The sequence below is a fragment of the Microcaecilia unicolor genome, chromosome 10 (assembly GCF_901765095.1).
Source record: "Microcaecilia unicolor chromosome 10, aMicUni1.1, whole genome shotgun sequence".
NCBI classification, from domain to species: Eukaryota; Metazoa; Chordata; class Amphibia; order Gymnophiona; family Siphonopidae; genus Microcaecilia; species Microcaecilia unicolor.
Genome location: NC_044040.1, coordinates 136204502 through 136226586, shown reverse-complemented (window position 1 = coordinate 136226586; position 22085 = coordinate 136204502). Strand labels below are relative to the sequence as shown.

Genomic DNA, 22085 nt, shown 5'->3' with positions numbered 1-22085 from the left:
AAACATATCCACGGGTTCTACATTATTAACTTTATACCAAGTCCCTATCTCCCACCATACTCACAAGCCTCCTGTCTTCCTAGTCGCCTCCCAAACCTATGCCCAAACTACCCCCCCCCCTATCCATCCCCCCCCTCCCCTGCAAGCATCAACGTTCCTACCTTTATTCCCAATTCCAGGCAGCCTTCATTCCCCCACCACTACCCTTTAACTTTATCAGGCATTAAAAGCAAGCTACGTCATCCAAATCTGGATAAATTGTGCTCTACGTTTGGGAGATTGTTTTGAGTCTCTAGCCTCCCAGGAGGCCAACAGGTGCACCTGGTTGCGCCAGTGCCAGTAAGCTGGCCCATCTGGAGAGGTCCAATATTGCATGACGCACTTTCGAGCTACCAAACTCAGCTTCCTACACAGCTTTATAGCGGGGGCACATAGCGGGGCAAAAGCTCCTGGTTGATCTAGCAAAAACTGCCCCTCTGTGCCTTGAATCTTATTTCCCAATCTTCTCAAAAACCCCTTTACCCGTTGCCAAAACACATGCACCTGGGGCCATTGCCACAATGCATGGTATAATGAGCCGGGACCCCTTCCACACTTGGAGCAATCTGAGCCAGCTGTGCTTTTGACATGTAGCCCCGAAGGATCACTCTGTATCTGCATTCTCTCAGCCTTTCATCCTGTACTAGCGTACGAATTCCTTTCAAAGTAGCTGCCACATCCCAAGATGCTAGCGATGACCCTAAATCCTGCTCCCATTGTGTTTAAGGCTTTCATATTGTCTCTTAGGCCTACGCCAAACCAGGGCTCCATATAGACCAGAGACCGAATACCTCTCTATCAACAACTCTTCGAAGAAGCCTCGAATTGTTTCACCCATCCGCCCCTTCAGGACTGCCTGGTTCAAAGATTTCATATAGTGTGTAATCTGTGCGTAAGCGAATCTATTGCCCCAGGCAGTCCCCACCTTATCCTGGAGAGTGTCAAAAGTTACCAACTCCCCACTTTCCAATAACAAATGTTCTAACTGCGTGATGCCCAGCCCTTGCCAACTACCAAAAACCGGGTTATCTACAATCGGGATTTGATCCGTAACGTGTGGATGTCCCCCCAGTTGCCTCATCCACCACTGCCATGCTTCACGAAGAGACTGCAGTAAGATACTTTTTTTAAATTTAGAGGGGACCAGGCTACGAGGCAAGTGGAGAAGGGCCAACCCACCGTAAGGCGCAAAAAAGGCTTGTTCAAGGGTTAGGGGTGTATAATATTGTGTGGCATTAAACACATCTCCCAGGTGCCACAATAGGCACGCCTGATTGTAAAGGAACAGGTCCAGGAATCCTATACCTCCTTGCTTCCAGCTCCCAACTAACATGTCTTGTCTGAATTTGGGCTTCTTCCCTGCCCAGCAAAATCTACTGAATAGACACGTCACCCATTTCAAGTCTTTCTGCAGTAAGCGGATTAGCAGTGGATGCATGCCTTTTAACGCTGCTTTCATGTGAAGATGATTTTTACAATTTGGAGCGAGTGCACCTGGAACTGGAAGGGAGAGGAACCCTGGATGCCCAGTCTCGTAAGGTCCTCTTGAAATTTAACAACTGAATAACTTTGTGTAGTCAACAAATTTAATTACCTCACTAGTTACTCCCATCTCTAGATCATTTATAAATATGTTCAAAAGCAGCAGTCCCAGCACAGACCCCTGCGGAACCCCACTATCAACCCTTCTCCATTGAGAATACCAATCATTTAACCCTACTCTGTTTTCTATCTTCCAACTAGTTTTTAATCTACAATAGAACACTACCTCCTATCTTATGACTCTCCAATTTCCTCTGGAGTCTCATGAGGTACTCTGTTAAATGCCTTTTGAAAATCCAGAGACACAATACTGACCGGCTAACCTTTATCCACATGTTTGTTCAAAGAAATGTAGTAGATTGGTGAGGCAAGATCTCCCTTCACTAAATTCATGTTGGCTTTGTCTCATTAATCCATGCTTTTGAATATACTCTGTAATTTTGTTCTTTATAATAGTCTCTACCATTTTGCCCGGCACCAACGTCAGGCTCAATTTCCCAGATCACCTCTGGAACCTTTTTAAAAAAATAAAAATAAAAAATCCGCATTACATTGGCCACCCTCCAATCTTCCGGTACCATGCTTGATTTTAAAGATGTCCAGTAAGGTTTGCCTCTTTGCGGATGATACCGAATTCTGTGACAGGGTAGACACCCCTGATGGTGTAGATAACATGAGGAAAGACAGCGAAGCTAGGAACTGTCTGGAATTTGTCAGCTTAGATTTAATGCTATAAAATGCAAAAACCCAAGGGAACGGTACAGTTTAAGGGGGGAATAACTTTTGTGCATGGAAGAGCACACCCTACCTGACTTGGGTGTGATCTATGTGATGATCTTGGGGTGGCCAAACAAGTAGAAAAGGTGACAGTGAAAGATAGGAAGAAAAATGGCCAGTAGGAAAAAAAAAAGGAGGTGATAATGCCCCTGTATAAGACTCTGGTGAGACCTCGTTTGATGGAGTGGGTCCAAAGGGCAGCTATTAAAATGGTCAGTAGACTTCGGGACAGACAAAGAACTCAATATGTATTCTTTGGAAGAAAGGTGAGATATTTAAATACTTGTGCGGCATAAATGCACAGGAGACTAGTCTTGATTGAAAGGAAGCCCAGGATGAAGGTGACTCAGAAGTAACCTGAAGAAATACTACATGGAAAAGGTGGTGAATTCGAAAACAGTATCCAAATTCAAGAGAGCTTGGGACAAGTACATAGGATCTCTAGGGGTGTGATAGGGAGAATAGATAGCATGGATGGGCAGACTAGATAGGCCATATGGTCTTTACCTGCCTACATTTTTCTATGTTTCTATTATGTGTTTTTAAATTCCAATGTTGGCTATACAAGTTTTGAGTACAATGGCTGTTTCGTTTTCTGAAATATTTCAATAAAAATTTATAATTGAAAAAAAATATGCAGTTAAGACAATTCTTGGGTGGGGCTCAAAAATCCTTGCCTCAATACCTGTAACCCCAAAGTGCAGAATATGCAAAAGTGCTATCACAGAGAGAAGAAAGTCTTGAAAAATAAGAACCACCTTGCTTTTGGATTGTACAAGCTCCTGTCATAACTAGGAGCATGAAAGCAAAATCAGAGAGGGTGTCCAACATGTTGCCGATTCAAGGAAATGCTGAGCTTGAACCGGGTATGACCAACAAAGGTATTAAATATTTGTCTCACATGTTGGAGTCTTCTGGGAGACTTAAGTCAGCAGTCCAGTTGTTTGGGGAGAGAAACAGCTCTCTGTGGGCACTGTGTTTGAATACAGACAGTTGTCCACTATGTGTCTTCTTTAGACTTGGAAGCCTTACATGGGGGACATACTGAGAAGGTTCCAGAGTTCTTTGTTAAAGCAGGGGAAGGTCAGATTTCAGTATCGTCACTTCACAAGGCCCTTTTACAGATTTGCTCAGGAAATAATTATGTAGATTTGGGGCGCAGATGGAGTGCAGATTTACAAAGACCTGCTGATTCTCTTAATTTTACAACCCTAGTTGAGAGAATACCTAGCCTTACGATCAGTGCAGATTTACAGGAATGTCATTAGAAACATAATGGCAGATAAAAGCCATATGACCCATCCAGCCTGCCCATCCTCTGTAACCCCTAACTCTTCCTTTTCCTAAGCAATCCCACATGCTTTTACCCATGCCTTTTTTAAATTCTGGAACAGTCCTCAACTCCACAACCTCCACCGGGAGGCCATTCCACGCCTCCAGCACCCTGTGTGAAATAGTACTCTCTCTTAAATTACTCCTAAGCCTATTCCCTCTTAACTTCGTCATATGACTCCTCATTCCAGAGCTCTCCTTCGGTTGAAAAAGGCTCTCTTCCTGTACATAAATGCCCTTGAGATATTTAAATGTCTATCTTGTCTCCTCTCTCTCCTCTCTTCCAGTGTATACATGTCAATTCAGAATATTAAATCGTGCTTATATAACAAAAGAACAGCTGTTTAAAATGGGTAAACTGGACTCCCCAATTTGTGGACGTTGCCATACTGCAGAGAGCAATTTTTTCCATGCGTTTTGGTCTTGCCCAGTTGTGCAACTTATTTTGGAAAGCGGTGGTAACATATGAGAGACATTTTGGGGTCCCCTATTCCCTTACATAGTAACATAGTAGATGACAGCAGAAAAAGACCTGCAAGGTCCATCCAGTATGCCCAACAAGATAAACTCATATGTGCTACTTTTTGTGTATACCTTACCTTGATTTATACCCGTCCTTTTCAGGGCAAAGACCGTATAAGTCTGCCCAGCACCATCCCTGCCTCCCAACCACCAGCCCCGCCTCCCACCACCGGTTCTGGCACAGACCATATAAGTCTGCCCAGCACCATCCCCGCCTCTGGCTCTGCCACCCAATCTCGGCTAAGCTCCGTAGGATCCATTCCTTCTGAACAGGATTCCTTTATGTTTATCCCACGCATGTTTGAATTCCGTTACCGTTTTCATTTCCACCACCTCCCGTGGGAGGGCATTCCAAGCATCCACTACTCTCTCTGTGAAAAAATACTTTATGACATTTTTCTTGAGTCTGCCCCCCTTCAATCCTATTTCATGTCCTCTCGTTCTACCGCCTTCACATCTCCGGAAAAAGTTCGTTTGCGGATTAATACCTTTGAAATATTTGAACGTCTGTATCATATCACCCCTTTCCTCCAGGGTATACATGTTCAGGTCAGCAAGTCTCTCCTCATACGTTTTGTAACGCAAATCCCATACCATTCTCGTAGCTTTTCTTTGCACCGCTTCAATTCTTTTTACATTCTTAGCAAGATATGGCCTCCAAAACTGAACTCAATACTCCAGGTGGGGCCTCACCAACGATTTATACAGGGGCATCAACACCCCCTTTCTTCTGCTGGTCACACCTCTCTCTATATAGCCTAACAACCTTCTAGCTACGGCCACCGCCTTGTCACAATGTTTCGTCGCCTTCAAATCCTCAGATACTATCACCCCAAGATCCCTCTCCCCGTCCGTACTTATCAGACTCTCCCCAACTAACACATACTTCTCCCATGGATTTCTATTCCCTAAGTGCATCACTTTGCATTTCTTCGCATTGAATTTTAATTGCCAAACCTTAGACCATTCTTCTAGCTTCCGCAGGTCCTGTTTCATGTTTTCCACTCCCTCCGGGGTGTCCACTCTGTTACAGATCTTAGTATCATCCGCAAATAGGCAAACTTTACCTTCTAACCCTTCAGCAATGTCACTCACAAATATATTGAACAGAATCGGCCCCAGCACCGATCCCTGAGGCACTCCACTACTCACCTTTCCCTCCTCCGAGCGAACTCCATTTACCACCACGCTCTGGCGCCTGTCTGTCAACCAGTTCCTAATCCAGTTCACCACTTTGGGTCCTATCTTCAGCCCATCCAGTTTATTTAAGAGCCTCCTGTGGGGAACCGTGTCTAAAGCTTTGCTGAAATCTAAGTAGATTACATCCATAGCTCGTCCCTGATTCAATTCTCATGTCACCCAATCAAAGAATTCAATGAGATTCGTTTGGCACGATTTCCCTTTGGTAAAACCATGTTGTCTCGGATCTTGCAACTTATTGGCTTCCAGGAAATTCACTATCTTTTCCTTCAGCATCGCTTCCATTACTTTTCCAATAACCGAAGTGAGGCTTACCGGCCTGTAGTTTCCAGCTTCTTCCCTATCACCACTTTTGTGAAGAGGGACCACCTCCGCCGTTCTCCAATCCTTCGGAACCTCTCCCGTCTGCAAGGATATATTAAACAAATCTTTAAGAGGACCCGCCAGAACCTCTCTGAGCTCCCTTAATATCCTAGGGTGCATCCCATCCGGTCCCATGGCTTTGTCCACCTTTAGCTTTTCAAGTTGTTCATACACACTCTCTTCCGTGAACGGTGCTCTATCCACTTCAATCTCATTAGTACTTTCTCCAGTCCATCGCGGTCCTTCTCCAGGATTTTCTTCTGTGAAAACAGAACAGAAGTATCTATTTAGCAAATTTGCTTTTTCTAAATCATTATTATCCACATAGTGGTTCGCAGTATCTTTTAGTCTCACAATTCCCTTTTTAGTCATTCTCCTTTCACTAATATACCTGAAGAAAATTTTGCCACCCCTTCTTACATTTCTAGCCATTTGTTCTTCCGTTTGCGCTTTTGCCAGTCGTATCTCTCTCTTGGCTTCTTTCAGTTTCATCCGGTATTACTCCTCGTGTTCCTTTTTTCTTAATTTTTTTTTTTTATTTCTGGAACGCCAACTCTTTAGCCTTTATTTTCTCAGCTACTTACTTGGAGAACCATATCGGTTTCCTTTTACTCTTGCTTTTATTGACTTTCCTTACATAAAGGTTCGTGGCCCTATTTTAGCTTCTTTCAGCCTGGACCACTGTCCTTCCACTTCTTGTATTTCCTCCCAGCCCATCAGCTCCTTCCTCAGGTATTCCCCCATTTTACTAAAGTCAGCATGCTTGAAGTCCAGGACTTTGAGTTTTGAGTGTGCGCTCTCCACTTTAGCTGCTATATCAAACCAAACCGTTTGATGGTCACTGCTGCCCAGGTGGGCTCCCACTCGGATATTTGACACGCTATCCCCATTTGTGAGCACCAGATCCAGCGTCGCTCCCTCCCTCGTGGGTTCCGTCACCATTTGTCTGAGCAAAACACTTTGGAAAGCATCCACGATGTCCCAGACAGCCATTTTGCTGGATCAGGTAGAGGTTTTCATGCTGCTGGGGAGAGGGGGGGGGGGCGCCAATTATTTAGGAAGGCCAGTATCATGGGCAAGAAGACTATTTTAGGAGTCTGGATGGTTCCACACCCAACTTTTTTGGGCATGGCACAATAAATTTCATACTTTAATGCTTTTTGACAGTAATCAGGCCAAGATCTCACCAAAATGTAGGAAATTATTCCTGTCTATATAGGAAAATTAGGTTCTTACCTTGGTAATTTTCTTTCCTTTAGTCATAGCAGATGAAGCCATTACATATGGGTTGTGTCCATCAACCAGCAGGGGGAGATAGAGAGCACTCAACTTTTCACAGTGCCTCATGGCCAGCCAGCTCCACTGCTTCTTCAGTATGTGAAGCTTCCAAAGCAGTATGGCAAACCGCAATGGGAACAACATGAACTTTCCTCACAGCGAACCATGGCCCCTTAACAAGGGCATGAACTCAAAAGGAGGGAATGAACACATCCTCCTGGAGGAAATAAACTCGTCCTCCTTATTGTATAACTGGAGGGGATACACGCAACCTCCTGGAGGGAATGGACTCATCCTCCTATAAGTGAACATGAATCCTGAAGACTGTTTTCCAACTTTCTTCCAAGGAAGGAACTTCAGGAAACAAGAACAGAACCTGAAACAGATTCACAGCATACAGACAATCACACAGGGAGGACTCATGGCTTCATCTGCTATGACTAAAGGAAAGAAAATTACCAAGGTAAGAACCTAATTTTCCCTTCCTTGTCATCAAGCAGATGAAGCAATTACGTATGAGATGTAACAAAGCAATCCCTATATAGGGTGGGAACAAATCACACCACGCGCTAGCACTTGTGCTCCAAAACGCGCATCCCTCCTAGCAGCCACATCCAGCCTGTAATGTCGGGCAAAAGAGAGCTTAGAAGCCCGTGTTGCTGCACTGCATATCTCTTGACGAGAGAGTGCTCCAGTTTCAACCCAAGAGGAAGAAATCGCTCTGGTAGAATGTGCCTTAAAGGCTACAGGCGGAGACCGGCCGGCAAGCAGGTAAGCTGAAAAGATAGTTTCTTTGAGCCAGCGGGCAATAGTGGCTTTAGACGCTGGAGACCCTCTGCGAGGACCTGATAGCAAAACAAACAGATGATCATAGATTCTGAAAGAGATAGTAACTCGCAGATACTGCAGCAGAGTCCTGCGCACATCCAACAGGTGCAACTGCCCAAAAGATTCTGGAAACTCCTCCTTATCAAAGGAGGGCAAGAAAATAGGCTGGTTTAGGTGAAACGCTGAAACCACCTTAGGCATGAAGGAAGGCACGGTCCGAACCGTGACCCCGGACTCTGAGCATTGCAGAAATGGGTCTCTACAGGACAGCGCCTGGAGTTCTGACACCCATCTCGCCGAAGTAATGGCCACAAGAAAAACGGCCTTTAGTGTCAAATCTTTCTCCAATGCTCGCTGAAGCGGCTCAAAAGAAGCCTGCAGGGCCTTCAAAACTAGCCCCAGGTTCCAAGCTGGACTGCGTGCTCGCACGGAAGGCCGGAGCCGAAGCACCCCACTAAGAAACCGTGCCACATCTGGATGAGCAGCTAAAGACACGCCTTCAACCTTACCACGAAGGGAGGCCAACGCTGCCACTTGCACCCGCAGGGAATTATAGGCCAAGCCTATTTGTACACCATCCTGCAAAAAGTCCAGAATCGGCGAGACAGGAGCCCGCATGGGTGTGATCGCTTTTGAAGCGCACCAAGACTCAAACTGGCGCCAAATCCTGGCATAAGCCACAGAAGTGGAATGCTTGCGGGCCTGCAAGAGAGTGGAAAGGACTGTGTTTGAATAGTCTTTGTCCCTCAATTGCGCCCTCTCAATCGCCATGCCATAAGACCAAAGTGGCAGGCGTCCTCCATGACTACTGGGCCCCGTGACAACAGGTTCGGTACCAGAGGTAAAGGAAGGGGAGCCTCCACTAACATGTCGGAGGTCTGCATACCAAGGCCTCCTGGGCCAATCCGGGGCGATGAGGACCACTTCTCCTGGGTGCAGCCGAATCCGCAGGAGCACGCACCCTATCAAGGGCCACGGAGGGAACACATATAGTAGGCCCGGAGGCCAGGGCTGAGTCAAGGCATCCAACCCTGCCGAGCGAGGATCTCTCCGTCTGCTGAAGCACGGGACTTTGGCATTTGAACTTGTCGCCATAACATCCATCACGGGCTTGCTCCATTTGGCACATATCTGCAGGAATACTTCGTCTGCTAGTTCCCATTCTGCTGGATCGATCTGATGCCTGTTTAGATAATCGGCTTGCACGTTGCTCTGACCTGCAATGTGAGCTGCCGACAGAAACTGGAGATGCAGCTCGGCCCAGTGGCAAATCTGTTCGGCCTGCGCGGCCAGTGCCCTGCACTGAGTGCCGCCTTGTCGATTTATGTAGGCCACTGCTGTCGTGTTGTCCGACATCACTCTGACAGCCAATCCTTCCAGGGTCACTTGAAAGGTCAGAAGCGCCTGAAACACCGCTTTCCAGGCGGTTGATGGACCACTCTGACTCCTCAGGTGTCCATAGACCCTGGGCATGCTTCCCCTTGCAATGTGCGCCCCAGCCCTTCAGGCTGGCATCCGTCACTACTAGACACCAATCGGGGAGCGCCAGCAGCATTCCTCGCCGCAGCATGCTGTCTGAGAGCCACCACTCCATGCTGAGTCGGGCCGCAGGGAGTCAAGAAAGTCTGCATTGATAATCCTGAGAAACTGGAGACCATCTTTGAAGTAGGGAATACTGTAGAGGTCTCAGGTGCGCTCTCGCCCAGGGCACCACTTCCAATGTGGCTGTCATCGATCCCAGCAGCTGGACAATGTCCCAAGCTCGCGGGCAGGGCATCCTCAGGAGCAGACGGACCTGATTCTGAAGCTTGCACCGCCTTAGCTCAGGTAGATATACATAGCCCGAGTCTGTGTCGAACCTGGCCCCCAAATATTCTAGAGATTGCGAGGGGGTCAGGTGACCTTTGGCCAGGTGACCCAGCCTAGAGATTGAAGTACTGAGACCACTCTGGCTGTAGCTTGATAGCTCTCTGTTACAGAGTCTGCTCTGATGAGCCGGACGTCTAGGTACGGGTAAACCCCGATACCTTCTCACCTGAGCAAAGCAGCTACTACCACCATTACCTTCGAAAAGGTTCTGGGAGCTGTGGCAAGGCCAAAAGGCAAGGCCCGGAACTGGAAATGTTTTCCCAACACCGCAAACCTCAGAAACTTCTGGTGCGGGGGCCAAATTGGTGTGTGCAAGTAAGCTTCTTACAGGTCTAGAGACGTGAAAAACTCTCCTGGCTGTACCGCAGCAATGACGGAGCGCAGGGTTTCAATGTGGAAATGCCGCACTCTCAGGGACTTGTTTAATTCTTTTAAGTCCAGAATAGGGCGAAAAGACCCACCTTTTCGCGGCACCACAAAGTAGATAGAGTATCGGCCGTAGCCGTGTTCGGCGGGAGGTACCGGGGACACGGCCCCTAACTGAATCAGACCTTGCAAAGTCTCCTCTACCGCCGCCCGTTTGACGGCAGAACCGCATCGGGACTCCACAAACACGTCTCTTACTGGGGCGTTGAACTCTATTCTGTAGCCATCTCTGATCAGGTCCAGAACCCACTGATCTGAGGAAATATTGGCCCACTCCTCGGCAAAGACGTCCTCCGATGACAGGAAGCGAGGAGGGGGCCGGCGCACCATCATTGAGAGGGTCGCCCCTGAACTCCAGGCCTAGAGCTGGTGGCTGCGGAACGCTTGTCCGAGCAAAAGGAGTTCCTCTGCTGAAAAACGGGCACAAGAAGTGAACCCAGCAAAACGCCCCGGGAGGTACCTTCTAGCTTCACGGAAGCGAGGTCTATAAGAGGAGTGGACCGCCTGGCCCTTGGAGGAAGGCCTCGGCCTATCTTCGGGCAAGCGCTGGGGTTTAGGATCTCCCAGGCCTTTAACAATTTTCTTTTCCAACTCCTCACCAAATAGGAGAAGGCCTTGAAAGGGCAACTTCACCAACCTTTGCTTAGAGGCCATGTCCGCTGCCCAATGTCGTAGCCAAATAAGACGGCGAGTCACATCCGAGAAGGGCTCCGCTCCATCTCCGGGCTGTTCCACTGCCTGTTGCAACCACGCCAGGCAGGCTCTAGCAGCATAACAACTGCATGCAGACGCCCGAACAGTAAGACCTGCAATTTCAAAGGACCGTTTAAGTGCTGCTTCCAGCCTACGGTCTTGCCTTCAGGGCAACGCCTCCTTCCACAGGGAGGGTAGTTCTCTTTGTCACCGCAGTGACTAGGGCATCTACTTTAGGCATTGCAAAGCGAGCCAAATTCTCCTCACGCAGAGGGTATAATTGCCCCATAGCCCTGGAAACTTTCAAAGGTCCCTCGGGGTCAGCCCACTGAGCGGAAATAAGCTCTTGGATGGAGTCATGCAAAGAAAAGGATCGAGCAGGCCTTTTGGTACTAGCCATCCTAGGATTCACAGAGGAGGCCGTGCCACTGTCAGGCTCTTCAATAGAAAGGACCTGTAGGGCATCTGAAATAAGCGCTGGCAGCTCATCACAGTGGAAAATCCTCACCGCAGAGGGATCATCCAGATCCTGTGGTAATTCTGCACATGATTCTGGCTCCTCAGACTACGAAAGCCTGCCAGAACTCTCCGAATCCTCACAGCCCGACCACAGGGGGGAAAAAGGAGGTGCACCACAATCTGAAGGGGAATTAGCCCTTCTACGCTTTTCTTTATGCCAATTATCAGGGAAAATAGCCTCAGCGGGCAGTCCCAGGCCAGAATCCACGGGGGGGGGGACAATAGAAGGGCCTCAGACGACCCTTGAGGGAGAGCTCTTTTCAGCATGCATGCTTTATGCAATAACAACACAAAATCAGGGGAGAAAAACTCACCCTGGGCACCCAGATCCCGTCCAGGGCTAGCCGCTCCCTGAATAGCCTCAATTCGAGGTCCCCCCCCCCCCCTCCAAGCTCAGGGCTCTCCGTCTCTACGGAGGCCGCGCCATGCTGAGAATTCAAAATGGCATCCGCTGCCAGCTCTGAGCGGGAAGAATCATCGCTCGCCATGCTCGGGCCGGCTCTTACACCTGTACAGCACGATTTACAGAGCCCCGCTGCTGATTTGCACTTGCCACACCGGGAACAACACTTTACATTCTCTGCAGCCATCGCCGAAAACAGCGGGAAAATTCAAAATGGCGGTTTCGCGCCAAAAACGCCCCGTTCGCGGGTCCACCCCGGACCAGTTAGAAAACACTCTTACCTCACCGGACCGAGTATCACAGCTCCGCTCCCATAGAAGAATCAAAAGGAAAACCTCTGTTCCATTTTTTTTTTTTTTTAAACGCTGTGAGGAAAGCAGAGGTAATAAGAACTCCGGAGGCTCAGATAAGTGGGAAAGGCAGGGAAAGGCGAACCAATGTGCCTGCATCCACTGAGTGGGAAAGGGCTAACCTATGTGCCTTCAAAGTGAATCTGCTATAGCCTCTAACACCCCGGCTAACAACTGGCAAGCCAGGAGCCACCCCCAGGAAGATTTTTGATGGAGCTCGAAGAAGCTGCAGCCACCCTGCTTGGGAAGACAGAGAATACTGAAGAGGCAGTGGAGCTGGCTGGCCATGAGGCACTGTGAAAAGTTGAGTGCTCTCTTATCTCCCCCTGCTGGTTGATGGACACAACCCATACGTAATGGCTTCATCTGCTTGATGACAAGGAAGGGGGGATTACATCCAGTCCCTCCCTCATAGGGATCGTAGTGGTATTCTCAATTCTTTTTAGGTCCTGGCATGGGGGGGGGGGGGGGGTCCTCTTCTCAAAGAAGATAGATGGGGTGGTTTAGCTGGTTTAGGTCATGGAGCACTAAGGCAGATGGGAGGAGGTCAGAGTACAGCCTCTCTCCCCTTTTGGTTGTGATATTGGTTGCAATTTCAGCTGATTTGAAGCTTATCTTACTAGAGCTCTAAGAACTGAACCTTTGTCTAATGTTTGAAACTTAATCAATATGCCTATGAATAGATATTAATAGGGGGTGGAAGATGGGCAGGGATGTTGAAAAATATTGTAAATTACTGAACGACTCAAAGTTGTTGCTTTGGCTGTTGCTATGTTGACTTGTTCAATAAAAATTATTTAACATAAAACCCAGGGAGGGTAGGCCACAAGGTCTGGGTGGGGAGGGGAGAAAATTGTTTAAACTTTGATGATGAAATTTATTACCTTGTTCTTATTAAGTATGTTTTTATATTCAATTTGTTATACATGGAGCTTGTTGGCTATGTTTAACATGCTAGATCATCAATAAAAATTGTTGAAATATAAGAGCTTGAAAGCAGACATCTCTAGGTGGGGGGGGGGGGGGAAGGAGAGGAGAGAAGATATCCAACCTTAAAAAAACCCACTTTTCTTTTTGTATATTAGACTCAACTATCAGGCAAAATAAATAAATCAGACAAGACAACTTCACCCTTCCAGGATAATGCAAACAAATGAAGGGCAAAAATATAATGGATATGGAGAAAAGTACAAAACTGAACATCTTGACTACTGAAATGCAAGAAGTTTGAGTTGCTGATACAACAAGAAAGATACCACTGGAAAAGGAAAAATAATCAGATCATCCTCTGGAGAGCAAGAAAGTTTTTAATCATCTCCTTACACACTCAAAAGGAGGGAAATGAACACACTGAACAAGAAAACCAAAAGAAAGTTGCATATTGGAAAAAGATTGACTCAAGGAAAAAAAAAAAAGATAAAACCCAACTTCCACACCTTAAAATTCCCTCAACATATATGCAAGTTACGAAAGGAATAATGCATTCTAGACAGCAAAGAATGGAAAGGTCATATAGGACATGTTCCTTCAAACTAGGGTGCCTGAAGCGTGAGTATTGAAGAGTAGAGAAGTAAGTGGCAATGGAGTGCCCATCTACCAGATCCTGCTACTGAAACACTCTTTCTGAAGACACCAAGAAGGTTGAACAAGCATAGAGAAAATCAAGGATTTCAAGTTCTCTCATACCAACGTATGGGGGTGATTGAGAATAGTTAGATTGAATACTCCAGATCATCAATGAGCCTGCTGGAAGATAAACTATAACATTAAACTTGCTGTCTTTCTGACAAATGAATAATATTCAGGAGCAGAGATAATCAGGAGGTCCAGGGCAGAAATGTGGGAATGTGGCCCCAAAAGACTGCTAGGAGGCTATGTCCTTCAGATTCAAACAGGTATGGGGGTATCAGATATGGAGGTTGTGGGGCAACTGCTCTATCTGTACCCTCCAAACACCAGCCATGGAGCGAATTGCTGTTGACCTTTTAGAAGGTGTAAGGCACAGAAAGTACAGGCCTAAAGAACATAATGAAAGGGAAAGGCATACATGATAGGAGCCTTAATTTCAGACCAAAAATATGTTCACTAAAAACCTTAGCTCATTACCTGAAACATGGACCATTGACATGAGTAGAGAGTTATACTGACCAGGTAAGCTGAAAGTATCCTGACAATCTCTCGTCTCTTTAATGGAGGAAGTGACCAGAATGTTGCAAGAAAACGTGCCCGAGAAATTCTGAAGAGCTCAACACTGAAAGGTTCATCCTCTTTCAAGAATGAGATCACTCCATTCTTAAGAGCAGGCTGCCAATGGGATTTCAGTGATGACTTCCTCCTCTTGCAGGTCAACCTGACCTTCTTGGAGCCAAGTGATTGGTGTGGGGGGAAGCCACACAAACTCCCACATATTCTTAAGGCCTGGCAGCAAAGGACCTTTACCTGAAATCCTCTGCACAGCATAAGGCCTTATGCAGCAACAGTAAGATCTTTGGGAAAGGAAGGCCTAGAACAGGAAAAGGCAGGTCCTGCCAAGAGTCCCAGGTATTCCCATTCCACTGCCAACTCTGGGAACACCTCCAAAAGAAGGTATAAGACAGGAAAATAATGCATTCCATAGAACTCTTCCCATTACACAATTGTTGCTGTACCTCCAGTCTAGCAGGATAAGACTTAAGGCTCTATTTACTAAGGTGCACTGGCATTTTTAGTGTGTGTTGAATGCTAGAGACACCCATATATTTCTACAGGTGTCTCTAGCGTTGGCACCTATAGTGTGGCTTAGTAAACAAGCCGCTAAGAGTTTACTTTCTTAGAAGATGAAGAATCACAGTGTGCAAAAAATCCAAACTGTTTCTGAAGGATCTCATCAGACCAAGGTACATGGCAAAATACAGTTATGTGAACCATTTCTTTTTGTCCTTGGACATCCCCCCCCTCACCCCCAGTGAGTAACTCCCTCCCCTTGAAAAACCTCCTAGCCACCAAAAAACAAGTGACCTTGGTAACTGAGAACCTGCATCAGTGAAGTCCAAAGGTATTACATTATTGCTTATGCCTCCTTGACTCAAAACGGTTTTATGGCCTCTCCCCTATGCTATATGATTACAATACTTTGCGAGTGTTTCAGAAGTTATATGTAGTATTATTGGTCAAGAAGCCAATATCCTGGAATAAGACTGGTTTTACAGCAGCAGTCATTAGAATTTACAAGAAATTGTAATCGAGGTTGAGGTGCACAACCAACTAAACCAATCCCACTTCTGAACATTATCCAGTGAATAGATTTATATAAACTCCCCAAACTCTGGGTAGTTACTGCAAATCTCACATAAAATGTTTAATCCCCGTTTCACTTTTTATTGGTTACTGGTAATAGCTTTTCTAGTCCACTAATTTTTCCTAATATACTAGGATAGATGATCCCAGCATTGTTTTCTATTTGGTTGGTATATGTAATTTGTAGGCTCTCAGAATGAATAGTAAACACCAGCTCATGAAATGGGGGATGTGCCCAGAGGCAAGTGGGAACAAGTCTGCTAGTATAGAACTACAAACACAAGCAATGCTTGGCAGGATTCTCCAAGGGGTACCACTTAGGTGTTAAGTGACAGTAAGTATACCCCAGCAAAATGAAAATTTTGGAACAGCCAGAGAAATAGCTAGGTGGGATACAAGGGAAGCAAAAATTCCCCTACATGGATTTTTAATTAAATGGCACCTGTGTGGATTGGCCCTTCAACCTCGCACTAGCACCTATTTTACAAAACGTCTGCTCCCCTTGACGACAAAACCTTGCTACATGATCTGGAAACAGCTAAAAGAGCTTTCCCCAGATTCAGAGAACATCAAGGTTTAGAACACACAAATCTTTACTCACCAGCTAAATGGTCAGTAGCCAGAAAGTCCGTCCTGCGAGATACTCCGTGTCAGCCTGCCAGCTTCTGCTCTTACAAGAAAAAAGAAAATGAGGTGTTAAGAGAATAAGAATTATTTATTATTATTTATTTAGATTTTGCTCACACCTTTTTCAGTAGTAGCTCAAGGTGAGTTACATTCAGGTACACTGGATATTTCTCTGTCCCAGGAGGGCTCACAATCTAAGTTTGTACCTGAGGCAATGGAGGGTTAAGTGACTTGACCAAGAAGGCAGGAGATAAAAGGACATCTTCTACAACTGGGTAAATGCAGTTGCTCTGAGGAACTAATTTCAAATAAGGTTTATGAATATCAAAAAACTTTATTCTAACACTCGGTAATTTAGTAATTGTTAAAAAGTAGAGGCAAAGCTGCTTTAATTTTATAAGCCATTTTCCTGGGACAATCACTGCAAGCAACCCAAGAAAGTGCATTTGCTTATCTGTAGCAGATGTTTTCCCAAGGACAGCAAGCTACCAGTTCTTACATGTAGGTGATGGCAGCAGACACAGTCCAAGTCAAAGCAGTGACTCCATAGCAGGGTTACCAAATGATTCCTGGTCATCAGGATAGGCTGAAAGTCCTGGCTTTGTGCTTACTGCATGCATGAACTTCTATAGTTTTCTACTCATGTCCCTAACCGTGAACTAGGCAAAACCAGGACCGCCGCTCAGTTTGTTCTCAATAACCTGAAACAAATCTAGTAACCCTGCTCTACAGTTTCTAAAGTGTTCCGACAAGCTTTGAGCATGGGCAGCACATCCAATGTCATGGTGGTCATGCAGAGCACCCCCTCATTTTGGCAAATAACTATAAATTGGAAATTCCAATCCTTGGGGAGAGGCCTGGATTAAAGTACTATTCCCAGAGGACATCTACTAAGAAAACTTCATTTTCTCCAAGAACAAAGACATGCAGGCCTCTCCTGTAGGAATCCCATATTGTCTTTGTTACCCCCTCTTCCCCCCCCCCCCCCCCAAAATGTTTAAAGACAAAGGGCCAAACTTTCAGCAGATGATCAGTGTATTTATTTAAATTATGACTGTAGCATTTTAGATATGTATATTCAGTGCCAGTGAATACATGTATTTACTGCTGATTGCTACTGTTCTTGAGCAAGACTGGGTCTTGCTCAAGTTTCAGCAAAGTCTTCCCCACGAATGGGAAGCCCTGTACCACACAATGAAGGAGGAAGGCATCCGATGCTAGTCTGTCATGGTCCTGGAGGCTGTAACAAAACAGAGAGACTTTGTGATTTTACCAAGTGGCAAAGAGCTCCACGAGGGGGTGCCCCACGCTTGGAAGATCATGCAGGCAACACCCATGCTGAGGGACCACTCATGTGGTTGCATGACTCTGCTCAATTAAGCGGCCACGCTGTGCAATTTGCCCGCCAGGTAAGTGGACTTGAGAAGAATCCCATGCTGGTGCGCCTAACACCACATCCAGACAGCCTCCTGACAGAGGGTATGATCCAGTACCCCCTGCCGTGTACTACGTGAACAAGCATCTGATTCTCCATTTGAATGAGTACTATTTGGTTGCTCAGACGATCCCTGAAAGCCTTTAGAGCATTCCAGATTGCCCAAAGCTCTAAAAGATTGATTTGGAGATCTGTTTCCTGGGCTGACTAAGCTCCATGAGTGGGAAACCCATCTGTAAGTGAGCTCCCCAACCTAGATGGGATGCATCTGTCATCAGCATCTTTGTAAGCTGTGGTATTTGGAATGGGAGTCCCAGAGTCAAATTGAATCAAATTGTCCACCAGAGTAGGGACTGAATCAGCTTAGATGACATTCTCTAGGTTCCCTGTAGCCTGACACCACTGAGGAGCTAGGGTTCACTGGGTAGTTGTGAAGATGTGCCATGGGAGGCCATGTGGCCCAAAAACATCTACCAGGCTGAAACCTGCCGAGTTGCTCAGCAAGGGCGACAAAAGCATCTGCCTACTTCACAGGGAGAAAAGCCTGAGCCAGCTGAGTGTTTAGCAGGGTTCCAATGAACTCCAATGACTGAACAGGGAACAATGGGACTTGGGGTAGTTTTAAAAACGAACCCTAGTATCTCTAGCACTCAAATAGTCCTCCGCATGGACTCCTGAGCACCATCTCATGACGTGCTCTTCACCAGCCAGTAGTCGAGATAGGGGTACACATGGACTCCCAGTCTACGTAGTGACGCTGTGACTACTAAAAGACACTTGGTGAAAACCGTAGGAGCCAATGTGAGGCCAAAAAGGCAACACATGATACTGGAAGTGACGTGTCCCCAGCCAAAACCAAAGATACTTCCTGTGAGCTGGATATTATCGGATACAAGTATAAACATCCTTTACGTCCAGAGAGCATAGCCAATTGGTTTCCAGAAGCATGGGAAGCAGGGTGCAAAGGCGGGGGGGGGGGGGGGGGGGAGGGAAGGAAGTACCTGGAATAGAATCCCTTCCCTTCTTCCCCCAGTAGAATGGGTTCTATCACATGGGCCTTCAGAAGGGCAGAGTTCCTCTGCAAGTACCTGCTTGTGCTGAGAGCTGAAGTGATGTGCTCTCTGTAGCCAATGCAGGGCATAACTGAGATGGACTATTTGAAGAACCCAGTCAGAGGTTACAAAGGGCCACCTTTCTTGATAAACTTCAATCTCCCCCCCCCCCCCCCCCCCCCCCACCCAGCAACTCATCCGGTATGGCCACTTTTAGAGTGGCTATGCTCTGCTGGAGCCAAACAAAAATTCACTCCCTGCTCTGACTGGAGCTGCCTGGGCCTTAGGAACACACTGTTGAAGATGAGCGTGCTGAGGCCAATGAGAAGGGGTGTACCTATGCCTCTGCGAGTAATAAGTAATCCACTTCGACATGCCAAAAAAACCTCCTACAGGAGGAAGTAGGTGCAGACACCCAGTGGGAGAGAAAGCTGATGTTAGTGTGTCAGTGACCTCCTCCACCTTCTCTCCAACAAGATTATCTCCCCGGCATGTGGCATCCGCCAATCTCTGGCCCTTTTGAGCGCGGATTCCACCACCAGGGAATGATGTGGCAACTGGCGCCTATCAAACCCAGAAGACTAAATCCAGTACACGGTGTCAATCTTCTTGGGGAGGAGAGGAACCAACAGAGGTAATTCCCAGTTCTTCAGCTGAGCATCTCCTAAGATATCAAGAAGCGGGAGTCACAGCCTCTCTAGGAAGCGAGACGTAGTCCAGGACCTCAATCAACCTAGCCCTGGGCTCGTCTTCTACTTCCAAAGGAACTGGGAATACAGCCGCCATCTCCTTCACAAAAGAGAAGGAAAGACTCTCAGGTGGAGGCTTCCTCCTTTCCTGTAGAGGGGAGGGATAAGATAGGCATCCTCCTCAGAGTACCATAGATCCTTTTGAGTCCCATGAGCGTTCCTCATCAGGGTCAGCCAAGATCTCCTCGTGAGAGGGTCGAGACCAAGCCCTCCTCTATGAAGAGGCACCATGATCCCGAGAGGGGTGTCGAGGTGTCTGCTCCAGCCTCAACTCTGGCGAAGCTTCCTCCACTGACGTTCAGGGTTTCCTGAATAATGGGAATTAGGATGCTTAGAGAAACCATCCCGACCTTTTATTCCATTCTACCTCCCCCCCCCCCCCCCCCCCATCTTCTTGGGGGACCAGGAAGTCCCTGGAATAAAAAATTTCTCCCCTGGTGGCCAGGATTCAACCAATCTGACCTGCAAAAGAGAGGAGAACTATTTTGTAATTCCAGATGCTAAGAGCTTAATCTGTATGCTCTCGGTGGGTAATTTGGAGGGATTTTTCACCAATGAATGGCATAGCCCAGGTGTAGCCCATTTGGACTATTTAGAGAGCCCACTGGTCTGAGGTTACAAGAGGCCACCTTCCTTTGGGGGGGGCGGGGGGGGGAGGAGAAGAGGAGAATAAACATTAAAAGAAAAACATAAATCTAAGCTAAAATTTATCAAATATATTTTTTAACCTTACAATGCATATAATTTATTTCTTGATGAAGAAGTAAATTATTCCATAAAGTAATGGCCTGAAATGAAAACACTGAACCAAGCTGCCTTTTAAACCGTATATCCTTAAAAACGGGATATTGCAGTTGCAAACTATTACAAATTTGAACAGAAGTATAAAAACAAGTAAATTGGATCAGCAGTACAAATGTCTGTCCATGTAACACCTGAAAAACTAAACATCCAGTTTTAAAAATAATTCTTAAACAAAAAGACAATGTTATTCTTTCATATGCCCAGAAACACCATCATATTTCTGCATCAAAAAATTAACTGTATTGCTGTATTCTGTAATAACTAAATTTAGCACTGTTTTCTTAACTTCACATTGAGAGCTCTGCCTGCCTCTTGGGTCCTGCACATGGAATGGAATGCTTTTCTGAGAAAACTACCCTTGGAGTTCCAATTTCAACCTTCTACCTAAAAGCCTGTCTTCCAGTACTTCCCTCCGTTTCCTACTTCATTTGTACACACATGTACCAAGACATCCGGCTCCTTCTGGGTTTTCATTTTCACTTCAGGAGTTGCTTATTGCTCTGCACTGTTTGCATTTTTTCTATTGGCTGCACCTGGAGCTAGTCAGGAATTGTTGCTGGATTCGCTGGAGAAGACAGGCAGCCTGGGAGGGAGGGCACGAAGTGGCATTTAAACTACGAAAGTGTACTATGGTGTTTTCTAGACTGTACAGCACGGCAAACTCACTGGGGTGCCGCACAAGGAAATGGGATAAGGGCACATGCATGCTACACTGAATCTTGCCTGCCATTGCTGCTGAGAAAGGTACTGCAACTTCCTTGACAGCGCCACTCCTGCTTCAACGGGTCTGAGGCAGTGATTACCACATGCTGTCAACCCGGGGCAGGACGTGGCAAAGGGGAGGCTTCTGAGTTAGCGATAGGCACCATGTGGGAATCACTGTCGGGGATCTGTTGAAGCAGAGGGAGAATTGTGGGTGGGGTGGGGGAAAGAAGCAGAGATGCTGGAAGAGTAAGAAGCATAATTGTTGGACATGGGTTGGACAGGAGAGATACAGCAAGGGGTGAAATCTTATATAGGGGGACTGAGGAGAGGGAGGGATGATGCAGGGAGAGGGGCCAGAGAGAGATATATTGGACATGGTGTGGAGGAAAGGGATAGTGCATGGGGGAGAGGGAGTCATGAAAAAATTGTTCAGACACTAAGGGTGTCATGAACTGAAAAAGTGGGAACCACTGCTGTACTACCCTTCCTTCTGGTGGAGGTGGGCAGGCACTCGCAGTATGAGGTACAATATCTGTATCGTTTATACCGCAAGACTGGCCTCAAAACGGTGCCACAAAGCTAAAGTTCAGGGCATCCTAAATCCTTGAATGAGCCCTGAAGAGAACACTTGTGGAGTAGAAAATTACTACTACTAATGAAAAGCTAGTGAGTGGATTCACAGCTAAACATTTATTTAGTACAAAGTGTTTTACAGACACAGAATTATCTAGTTGGACATTGAGACCAGGGCCACTTCAGTGAGTCAGGATATCTTGCTTTATAGGCCCCACTCTCCTCTTTATACTGTTTTTTGCCGATTACTCATACCCAAAGACTTTTAGGAGTCACAGTATTTTTTTTAATCACCTTTGTTTTCTGATTTCTTGGTACTTTACTTCATCTATGTGCGACTCTTCTCTCATTTTTAGTTTACATGGACCATCTGTCTAATTTTCTCTCCATCGGGACAATTCTGTGAAGTAGAAAGCAACTTCAGTCAGCAGCAGAATCCTCCCACTGGGTTTAGGCCCGAAGAAGCTATGGCAGCCACAGGTCCTCCAATCAGATCAAGTGGCACGTAGCAATTGCCAGTTTTCAAGTACAAGGGCAACCTGTTGCCTTTGATTTTTTCAGCTCTTGTTCACACCACATACACATATATACTGTGATGGGCCCCTCATAGCCAAGGGTCCACTGCATCTAATCTCCTGTCTCACTGGAGACTATCTGGATTCTGACAACTTTTTCAGAGAATTGCATAGACCTGACTGTTGCCAGTTTACTGTGTGTTGACTC

General features: G+C 46.4%; 1 protein-coding gene across 1 annotated transcript in view; it reads right to left on the bottom strand.

Moving 5' to 3' along the window:
• The window catches only part of HDLBP (high density lipoprotein binding protein), a gene marked incomplete in the record, with an annotated part of 521467 nt that overhangs the window by 462987 nt on the left and 36395 nt on the right, over nucleotides 1-22085 (bottom strand). The window contains 1 exon segment of the mRNA XM_030216982.1: nucleotides 16019-16082.